Source organism: Triticum dicoccoides, chromosome 7A (genome assembly GCF_002162155.2).
Source record: "Triticum dicoccoides isolate Atlit2015 ecotype Zavitan chromosome 7A, WEW_v2.0, whole genome shotgun sequence".
NCBI lineage: Eukaryota > Viridiplantae > Streptophyta > Magnoliopsida > Poales > Poaceae > Triticum > Triticum dicoccoides.
This window is the reverse complement of record NC_041392.1, coordinates 375,110,642-375,122,646: the sequence shown is the minus strand read 5'-3', so window position 1 is coordinate 375,122,646 and position 12,005 is coordinate 375,110,642.

The following is a 12,005-nucleotide window of genomic DNA, read 5'->3' as shown; positions in this document are numbered from 1 at the left end:
CCTCTCACAAAACTGCTTGGGGAGATTGTTCCTTGGTATGTGACTCCTCCCTTGGTCCAATTAGTTTTTGTTCTAGTGCTTTATTCATTGCAAATTTTTGCTACTTAGGTGACCCTGTTCTTGAGCTTGCATGTCAAATTTATATGGTCAAAAGTAGTTTTGATGCATGATATAGGCCCTAGGCACTTGTAGGAGTAGTTGCTATCAATATTATTGAGTTCGGTTAACTTTTATTTTGAAGTTACTAAAAATTTCAGAATTTTTCAAAAATTGATGAGGAGATTATTGAGGGGCTCATCGAGCCAAAGCTCGAAGGAAAAGGCACCAAAGCCTAAGTATAATTTGCCGCGCACCGCGGAGGTTCGGGCGTGTGAATGGCCCTCCGAGGATTTCTTGAGAGCAGCCAGGATTTATGAAGATTTTCATGAGTTGGCTCCTAATGCAGGCCTCACCGCTTTCTTCCACGACCAATGCGACCAGTATCTCTTACTCACAAATACCTTTGTGCAAAACTTCCATTTTCATTCTAGGAACTCACCACCTACGGTGGAGTTTCATTTATATGATGAGCATAAGGAGATGTCACTTTATGATTTCTGTCAGATTTGTTTAGTCCCTTTTGGGGGCAAGACAGAAGAACCACATCATGATGATGTGGAGGGATTTATTAATACTATCACTTTAGGGGAAACTAGGAAGGTTTCCGATGCACGAATCACTAGCATACATTTTCCTGTCTTACGTTACTTTGCATTATTTGCTAGTCGTTGCTTAATTGGTCGCAGAAACTATGGAAACCTTAGTATCCCTGATATTATTATTTTGCTCCAAGGTTTATACAGTGATAACACTTTTAGTATGGGCGGCATTATTGCTAGACGGTTAAGTATGAACCGTACTAAGGGTCCCATCTTTGGAGGCATCTATGCTACACGCCTAGCTGCACATTTTAACATACCTATTAGGCATGCTGAGAAGGAAGAAAAAGTGCTGCATCGTGTTTATTTAGATTATAAAAGTATGGTGGCACATGATTTCATTGTTAAGAATAGGGCAGGAGAGCTTAAATATCAATTGTTCATTAATAAACATCATCCTGAGACCATTACGTTGCCTGCTCCTACTTTGTGTGATTTGACTATAGGCAAGTACCTTGTTCCATTGACGGCTATCCACGCTTACCTGAACCCTGCACCAGCCGAGGAGCCAGAACCGGAACCACAATTTGATCCTTCATGAAAGTCTAACTATCAGTGGGATCCGGAGATGATTGCCAGCCAGTGGCAATCGGAGCCTTCTTCTTCCTCATCACAGTACGACCCCAACTATTATTATGGATATCAGCCAGGCCAGCCATGGCCATAGACCAACTTAGGCCAAAAGCCTAAGCTTGGGGGAGTACGTATTTCCCACCGACATTACATTTATGTTCACACACACTCATTGCTAGATGTCGACGCTCATACTTTTTCACTGTATCATCCATGCTAGTTTATTTTCTTTTATGCTTTCTTCTTGTGTGTTTAATAAACCTTAAGAAAAAACCAAAAAAAAATAGTTGTAGCTTTTAATTAATTTACTTTTCATGCTTGTAGTAGTAATTAAAAACAAAACCCAAACATATTTCATGTTCTTCTTTTGCTTGTTGGGAGCTTTCCCGTGTAAATAGTTTTATTTGTTTTCTTTTCTTTGGGGTCAGTAGGAGAAGAGCATGATTAAATTGTTGAAGTGGCTCTTATATGCTTTATTTTTTATTTAACCAAGAGCCCATATTGCCTTGTCTTCCCCTGTTTATTGAATGCTCACAGATTCCAGCTTAGTCCAATGCACATGCACTCTTATTATTATTCACATCGTTCAGTCGTGCAAGTGAAAGGCAATTATGATGATATATGATGGACTGACTGAGATGAGAAAAGCTGGTACGAACTCGACCTCTTTTGTTTTTGTAAATATGATGAGTTCATCATTCTTGATTCAGCTTGTTATGAATGAACATGTTTGCAATGACAATTAGAGATCATAGTTGCTTGTGCCATGCTTGATTAGCTATGAGTTATAATGGTTTACCTTGCGTGCCAACATGCTATTAAAATGGTTATGATGTGGTATGATAGGGTGGTATCCTCGTCTGCATGATTTAAGTGACTTGACTTGGCACATGTTCACGCATGTAGTTGAAACAAATCAACATAGCCTTCACGATATTTATGTTCATGGTGGATTATATCCTACTCATGCTTGCATCCAATGTTTATTATTTTTAATGCATGTACATGGCTGTTGTCGCTCTCTAGTTGGTCGCTTCCCAGTCTTTTGCTAGCCTTCACCTGTACTAAGCGGGAATACTGCTTGTGCATCCAAACTCCTTAAACCCCAAAGTTATTCTAGATGAGTCCACTATACCTTCCTATATGCGATATCTACCTGCCGTTCTAAGTAAATTTGTATGTGCCAAACTCCAAACCTTCAAATAATCATCTTGTTTTGTATGCTCGAATAGCTCATGTATCAACTAGGGTTGTCTGTATCTTCCATGTTAGGCGGGTTATTCTCAAGAGGAGTGGACTCCGCTCCTCACGCACGAGATAAATGGCTGGTCACCGGGATGCCCAGTCACATGCTTTATGCAAACTAAATCAAAATAATTGCAAACAAAACTCCCCCTGGGACCTGATGTATGTTCGAGGAACTCGTTGTTTCGAGCAAGCCATGGATTGATGTTTGTTGGTGGAGGGGGGTATAAACTTTACCATTCTGTTTGGGAACCGCCTATAATGTGTGTAGCATGGAAGATATCGCCATCTCTTGGTTGTTATGTTGACAATGAAAGTATACCGCTCAAAATGTTATTCACCTCTATTTCAAAACCAAAGCTCTGGCACCTCTACAAATCCCTGCTTCCCTCTGCGAAGGGCCTATCTATTTACTTTTATGTTGAGTCATCACCTTCTTATCAAAAAGCACTAGCTGGAGAGCGCAGCTGTCATTTGCATTCATTATTGTTAATTTATATTGGGTGTGACTATGATTGGATCTCTTTTACCATGAATTATAATGTCTATTCAGTCCTTGATCTTTAAAGGTGCTCTGCATTTATGTTTTGCAGTCTCAGAAAGGGCTAGCGAGATACCATCTTGTTATATCATATTATGATTGTTTTGAGAAAGTGTTGTCATCCGAGTTTTATTATTATGGCTTGCTAGTTGATTACGCTATTGATATGAGTAAACATCAGACCTGAGAACTATTGCAAATATGGTTAGTTATAATCTTTGCTGAAAACTTGAATGATAGCTTGACATATTTACAACAACAAGAGCAAACAGAGTTTGTAAAAGTTTTTCTTTATTTCTTTCAGTTTGTCAACTGAATTGCTTGAGGACAAGCAAGGGTTTAAGCTTGGGGGAGTTGATACGTCTCCGTCGTATCTACTTTTCCAAACACTTTTGCCCTTGTTTTGGACTCTAACTTGTATGATTTGAATGGAACTAACCCGGACTGACGTTGTTCTCAGCAGAATTGCCATGATGTTGTTTTATGCGCAGAAAACAAAAGTTCTCGGAATGACCTGAAACTCCACGGGATATCTTACAATAAATAATAAAAAATCCTCGCCAAAGATGAAGAGCAGGGGGGCCACACCCTTCTCACGAGGGTGGGGGGCGCCCCCCTAGGGCGCGCCCCCCTACCTCGTGGGCCCCCTGGAGACCTTCCGACTCCAACTCCAACTCTATATAACTGCTTTCGGGGAGAAAAAATGAGAGAGAAGAAATCATCGCGTTTTACGATACAGAGCCGCCACCAAGCCCTAAAACCTCTCAGGAGGGCTGATCTGGAGTCCGTTCGGGGCTCCGGAGAGGGGGATTCGTCGCTGTCGTCATCATCAACCATCCTCCATCACCAATTTCATGATGCTCACCGCCGTGCGTGAGTAATTCCATCGTAGGCTTGCTGGACGGTGATGGGTTGGATGAGATTCACCATGTAATCGAGTTAGTTTTGTTAGGGTTTGATCCCTAGTATCCACTATGTTCTGAGATTGATGTTGCTATGACTTTGCTATGCTTAATGCTTGTCACTAGGGCCCGAGTACCATGATTTCAGATCTGAACCTATTATGTTTTCATCAATATGTGAGAGTTCTAGATCCTATCTTGCAAGTCAATAGTCACCTATTATGTGTTATGATCCGTTAACCCCGAAGTGAAAATAATCAGGATACTTACCAGTGATGACCATAGTTTGAGGAGTTCATGTATTCACTATGTGCTAATGCTTTGTTCCGGTTCTCTATTAAAAGGAGGCCTTAATATCCCTTAGTTTCCATTAGGACCCCACTGCCACGGGAGGGTAGCGGAAAAGATGTCATGCAAGTTCTTTTCCATAAGCACGTATGACTATATTCGGAATACATGCCTACATTACATTGACGAATTGGAGCTAGTTCTGTGTCACCTTATGTTATGACTGTTACATGATGAACCGCATATGGCATAATTATCCATCATTGATCCGATGCCTACGAGCTTTCCATATACTAGTTTACGCTTATTTACTTTCCCGTTGCTATTGTTACAATCACTACAAAATACCAAAAATATTACTTTGCTTTCATTACTCTTTTGTTACCGTTACCATCACTATTATATTACTTTGCTACTAAACACTTTATTGCAGATACTAAGTTTCCAGGTGTGGTTGAATTGACAAGTCAGCTGCTAATACTTGAGAATATTATTTGGCTCCCCTTGTGTCGAATCAATAAAATTGGGTTGAATACTCTACCCTCGAAAGCTGTTGCGATCCCCTATACTTGTGGGTTATCAGGGCGGTGCTTGGGGCTCGGGGTCACGGGGAAGGAACCACGCAGAGAGGCGGCGCTAGGCGGCGGGGCCGACGTCGAGGAGGAGGTTGGTTGCGGGGGCAGCAACGAGCCGAAGGACGACGGGGACGAGGGAGCTCCTCTTCCTGGAGCGAGGAGGGGGACAAGTGGAGGGGAAAGGGGATCAGGCCGCGGCTCTCCTTGGCGGCGCGAGCGAGGGGAATTTGGAGAGAGCGTGGTGAGGGGCTAGGGTTAGAAAGGCGCCGGCTGGGCCTTGGGCCTAGGAGCAGATGGGCTGGCACGGTGCGGTTGGGCTGCTGATTGGCTGGCCTGGTAGAGGGCTGGTGGGGGCTCTCTCTCTTCCTCATTCTTATTTTCTAAAATAGAAAATAACAAAGAAGAGAAGAAGATGGAAGGAGGTGTTAGGGGAATAAGTTGGACATGCGGATAATTTTCCCGGACCCACAAAAATGTGCTTGTTCCGAGAAAATAGAAATGGCCAAGATTGAAAGATTTAAATTCAAACTCATTTGAATTTAATTCAAATGGGTTTGAACTAGGACTTGGTTTTTGAAGTGTCCAAAAATGTTAAATTTTTTGGAGGAACCTCGGCAAATGGGAAGAGAAAAGTGGGCAAGGTTTTGAAGTCAAACTTGAAGTAGAAAAGCCATGGGGAATATTTGCAAGTGTGTTTATGGGTGATTCCGAAAAATGGAATATTTAATATAGCTCCGTAATATTGGGAGGATATGTTATAAAGAGAAATCCCCATGGGAGTTCCTCAGTTTAAATGGATCAAAGATCCATACGGTTTATTTAGTTGAGTTTTAAAAGGAGGGTGCAAGATGACATGATGCAGAGATGAATGCAACGAACCAAACAAAACGCACAATGAAACTCGGAATCCGTGGAAGGCATCTGGAGCATTGGTCTGGGGGCGTCACAACACTCCTCCACTTACAAGAGATCTCGTCCCGATATCTAAGGATGGCACCGGAGAGAAATGGAAGGGGAAGAGGTAAAACAAGTTGCTTCTTTGACAAAAGAGTGAAACCAACAAACCTTGAGAGGTTAAACAAATTGAAAGAAGGAATCCAACAAAGATGCAAGAAGTTGAAAACACTTCGTTATAAAAGAGGAACAAGGAACATTGCAAGAACCTTGTAGGTTGAAGGACTTGAAACAAGAGCTTAACGGACCAAAAAGAATATGAAAGCACACCGATAGAAAAGAGAAACAAGGAATACCATGTAAACCTTGGAGTTTGCAAAGCTATAAATGATGAGAACAATGGACAAGAAGTACATGCAAGCACTCCGGTTGAAACAAGATGAACAAGGAACGATAAAGGTCAATTACGACAACACTTCGGTTTGAAATGGAAGGTACATAATATGAACTTGGTAAAATGGAAGCACTTGGACGCGACTCCGTTTAGAAGAGGAATGATAGACACAACACTCTGGTTAAAATAAGATAGAGAAGGAATAAGAATGATATAATTTGGACAGCACTCCGACGTAAATGGAAGGAATTGAACATGAACTTTACAAGATAAGAGGATACTTGATGAAATCAACAGCACACTGCCTCCGGAACTATTGAAAGAATGGCACAAGGGGTAAGAAAGATTTCAAAAAATAGCACTCTGGTTGAGAAGGGAGGCAAAACTTGATAAGATGAGAGAACTTCAATGAAGGACATGACACTCTAGTTGAATGGATAAGCAAAGGAAAGAACATGATCTTTGACAAAAATGGGATGCTGGTCGAAGAGTGCAACATCACAATGCCTCTGGAACGAAAGAATAGAAGCTAGATCGTTAGGAAGAAAGAAAGTAGAAGAAAATGATAACTTCTACCACCAATGAATTTTGAAAGCATCCTTAGAAAGAAGGATTGGATGGAGTTGTTTAAAAATAATCAAAAAAAGAATAAGGTTGTTGTGGGCCTATGGAAAACATCTCAAAATTATGAGGTGACAAGCGGCCACTACGAAAACATTTGATTGGATTGATATCAACAAGGAGACGAAAAAACTTATTTTAGCGGGAGGATAAATGAAGAACTTGGGTCATTTATAAGCACCATAATAGCAACAATCCTTAGGGAAAGATTTATGTGAAATATAACCCAAGATAACTCCAATGAAGAGATTGATGGGTTGCAAAGGATCTCCTGAATGAAGAGAAAATGATGGGTTTAAATATCTCATTCTTAACAACTTGCGATTCATGAAACACGAAAGGAAATTGTCAAGAATGACATAACACCACCTCAAAAGAGAATGTAGGACGAATTGCACTTCGGATGCAAGATGAAGAATGCTTAAACTCCTCAAGACAAAACATATGTTGAGCACCCTGTTTATTTTAGAGTATAGCTTAGCGGATCTTAGCTTCGAGAGAAATCTTGAAGAACAATTGAAGAATGAAAGGAGTCCTTGATGGACAACCATGTTGAGCCTTCGTGAGAACTCCGGTAATAAAAGAATGATCAAAAGAAGTGAAGGATGAAAAGAATAAGATTGAAGCCTTGCAATGATTAGATGGAGCTTTGCGGCTAGTTAACTAAGAGAGCTTGGAACTCCGGAAAAAGAATAGATGAAACACTAGAACCGAGAATTACTTCATCCTGAACAAACTCCGGAGGAAGGGATTAAATGCTTGGATAAAATAAGAATAAGAATTACATTATGCGTATCCTTCACCAATTTAAATTGATGACAAGAAACGGATTTGGCATACTACTTATACTCATTGAAAAAGGATTGAAGAGAGATATAGCACAAACTTGGGAAGGTCTTCAACGAACCATCGGTAGGATTGAAACAACGAATAAATTAATATGAGAACAAAGGAAGCGGAATCTTGAACGAACCACCGAAGAATTAAAAACGAACAAAGAAAACATAGCGAAACACCGGGAATAATTAGAAAATGAATGAAGATACTTGAGAGAATTTAGATACAAGTGAACGAAGAGATCCGAGCTGATTAGAGAATACTTGAATGATGCCTTGGTAAGATTTGGAGAACGAGATCTGAAAGCTGGAATGAATAATTCTGAGATGATGGGCTCCGGGGGATCAAACTGAAAAGACTCCTGAATTGCTCCGGATGGGTGTAAAAAATTCTCACAATCGAAAGCAATTATGAGAGGATGGCATCAAGCTTGAACTACGCATCTTCAAGAGAATGGACAAGATTTAAGAGAAACTCTTCTTCGATCTTCAAAATCCGAGAATGCCGACGGGAAACACCACCAAAATTGTTGAGATACTCCGGGAGAATGAAAAACAAGGAGGTTCAACCAACAATTAAAAATAATTTGAAATCGATCTTGGAAAACATCTGACTGATGAAGTTCATTCTTACGTCAAACTTCGAAAAGAATTTGGGAATAGCTCTGGGAAAATTAGAAGAGTCAGGTAATATCCTGGGAAAAGACCTGTGGGTTAGGGCCCACTCAAAAGATACACCTTTGAATGATTTAAAGAAAAATTGCGTCGGTTGAATTAAATGGCTCAAAATATATAACAACCTCGAGATAGCTCGAATGGATTAGGAATGAAAACACGAATCTTCTAAGATATCTTCACCACTCCGGATACAAGTATTGCAATGTTAATGATCAAGAGATGCTTGGATAAGAACTTCCAACGCGAGAAAGCATTTGAAACAAGGAAAGGGGATATGATGAACACCAAAAGCTTGAATTGAATCCATCGGAGAAGAAAAGAGAACGAAGAATGATAGTCTTGAAGCTTCCTGAGCATCTTCCTGAGAATCACCGGATAAGAACATTGACGGAAAAGAATGGAGAGACTTCCCATCAATAAAAAAGATACTTGATTAAGAAATCTGAGTCCTTGAAGAAAAGGGGTGGGAGGGTGGGTAAAACAAAGGCAACTTGGGACGGATGAAACAAACACCGTTGCGAAGAACCGATAATTGATCTAGCAGAAATTGAAAGGATATGATTAACTTGAAGAGAAGCACATCGGTTGGAAAAGAATTGTCAAGGCAATCTCGATGGTGAAGAAGGATTGGTATTCACATAGAAGTATGAGAACACCACTTAGGTAAGGTATGGAATCAACACTTGACATTGAAGCAACTCGAATACCACAACTCAAAACAAAACAAAGGATTTGGCTTGCAGAATAAGCCGGAACAAACATATGATAGAGCCCATATCATATCATGTGTCTGTTGGAAAGAATTCCTACGTGATACTTGAATTCCCACCTAAAAACTCCTGAAACTTTATGGTTATGCGGTGTTGGGGATACAGGGAGGCACAATATATATCACACAACTCACAAGCCCTACGCTCCAACTGTATCCATCTGTCAACACAAAACCAAGAAAACTCCAGAAATCGTGTACCTCAACCTTCGAAAAGCATCTGTTATACGAGCTATGGAAATACTCCCGAACTCCTGCCCTAGTATTGGGTGGCGTCGAGGTTATCTAACCAACAACTGCATAAGAGATTTTCTATGTCGGCGAACTCAGGTATTCCAAAATTGCAATGATAAAATTGTGACTACAACACCTCGGAGCTCAACTCCCTAGGACACTGCCACAACCCCTAAATGTCAGGAGGCACCAAGAACAATGTTCTCGTCACAAGAATATTGGAACGATCCCAAGATACCCGCGTGATCCTAATTTTATTCGTGAAATTTGAGGAGAGAAAAGACAAAACATCTACCTGAGGAGGCCTCACCAGAGCGACGAAGGGACTGAGGAGTAAAAAGAATCCTACTCTCCGATATATATAACCCTAAGACTCAAATTTTTTGTTCTAGACTCAACAACATCAGCGGTTCGATCAAGAAGGGGGCTCCTAAGTCGGGGATGGCTCTGATTACCAACTTGTAACACCCACGATGCGGCTATAGCTCCCATGTGTCGAGGCACGACTTAGAGACATAATCGCATAGTGGTTTTGTTGCAAGAAGGGTCATCTTCACACAATCCCATGTAATGAACAAGATAGGGATAAAGAGAGTTGGCTTACACTCGCCACGTCACACAATACATAAAGAATTCATACATCATCCAAAATACACACATAGACCGACTACGGTCAAATCCCAATGAAAAGAAGATAAACCCCAAATGCTAGATCCCCGATCATCCCAATTGGGCTCCACTACTGATCATCAGGAAACGACACATAGTAACGATCAAGGTCCTCATCGAACACCCACTTGAGTTCGGTAGCATCACCTGCACTGGTATCATCGGCACCTGCAACTATTTTGGTAGTATCTGTGAGTCAAGAGGACTCAGCAATCTCAAAACGTGCGAGAGCAAGACTGTTTAAGCTTATGGGTAGGATAAAGTAATGATGTGGAGTTGCAGCAAGCGCTAAGCGAATATGGTGGCTAACATACGCAAATAAGAGTAAGAAGAGAAGCTACGCAATGGTCATGAAGCTAGAAGTGATCCTGAAACTACTTACGTTCAAACTTGACTCAAACCGTGTTCACTTCCCGGACTCCGCCGAAAAAAGACCATCACGGCTACACACGTGGTTGATTCATTTTAATTAAGTCAAGTGTTAAGTTCTCTACAACCGGATATTAAAAAATTCCCATCTGCCACATAACTGCGGGCACGGCTCTCAAAAGTTTACACCCTGCAGGGGTGTCCCAACTTAGCCCATGACAAGCTCATGATCCGCAGAGAAATCCTCCATCACGGGACACCCGATCAGGCTCGGAATCCTGGTGCACAAGACATTTGGACAACGGTAAAACTAAACCAGTAAGACCGCCCGACTGTGTTGACAAATCTCGATAGGAGTTGCACATATCTTGTTCTCAGGGCACACTAGATAGGTCAAGCTACGAGTAAAACCAGCCGTCAAGTTTCCCCGAGGTGGCCCCGCAGGCTGCCCGATTCGGACCAACACTCAGAGGAGCACTGGCCCGGGGGGGTTAAAATAAAGATGACCCTCGGGTTTGCAACCCCAAGAGGAAGTTATAGGTTGTTAGGCAAATGTAAAACCAAGGTTGGGCCTTGCTGGAGGAGTTTTATTCAAAGCAAACTGTCAAGAGGGTCCCACACCCCTCATCATGTTAGGGACGCAAAATCAAGGAACATAACACCGATATGATGGAAACTAGGGCGGCAAGAGTGGAACAAAACACCAGGCATAAGGCCGAGCCTTCCACCCTTTACCAAGTATATAGATGCATTAATTAAATAAGAGATATTGTGATATCCCAACATAAACATGTTCCAACATGGAGCAATCTTCAAGTTCACTTGCAACTAACAATGCTATAAGAGGGGCTGAGCAAAGCGGTAACATAGCCAAACAACGGTTTGCTAGGAAAGTGGGTTAGAGGCTTGAGATGGCAATATGGGAGGCATGATATGACAAGTGGTAGGTAGCGTGACATAGAGATAGAACGAACAACTAGCAAGCAAAGATAGAAGTGATATCGAGGGTAATGGTCATCTTACCTGAAAAGTTCTCGCTAGGAAGAAGATTGAATCCATGAAGAAGACAAAACAACGTAATTGAACGGATCCTCACAATCATAACGATACCGAGAATTATCAAGGAGAAGCAACACCGAAAAGAAGCAAACAACATGATAAACCAACAAGCATGATCACGGCAATATGCACAATCAAGTATGATGCATGTCCATTTAAAGAGGCATGGCATGGCAAAGTGGAACAAACAATACTACAAATTAAGTGGAGCTCAATATGCAACGAGTTGCATTTTGAAGAAACACCACATTTAATTATTTAGTTCTCTCCCGCTTAAACTACTCAACAAAATTAAATGTTGTAAAGCATGACAAGAGGTATAGCATAAGTAAACTACACCTTTTAGGCAATTTTAAATGAGGTCGGAAACATCAAGCAACAATTCCGGTAAACCCCCACATGTTATTTAGCAATTTGATGCAACAATAATTTTAAACATTTAAACATTGTTATCATGATGTGAATGACATAAACAAGTTTCAAGCAAATTTTTGAAATTGTTGATATGAACATATTATGAAGCGTTTGTCATCATGGAGGAAACAAAAGGGGTGCCACGACAACAACACCGGAAATGGTGCCATGGAAGCATTCCGGTTTCGGTAACCCGAGGAAGTGTGACGGGAGCGTGTCATGATGAACGGTGGGGTTCTCCCGGTT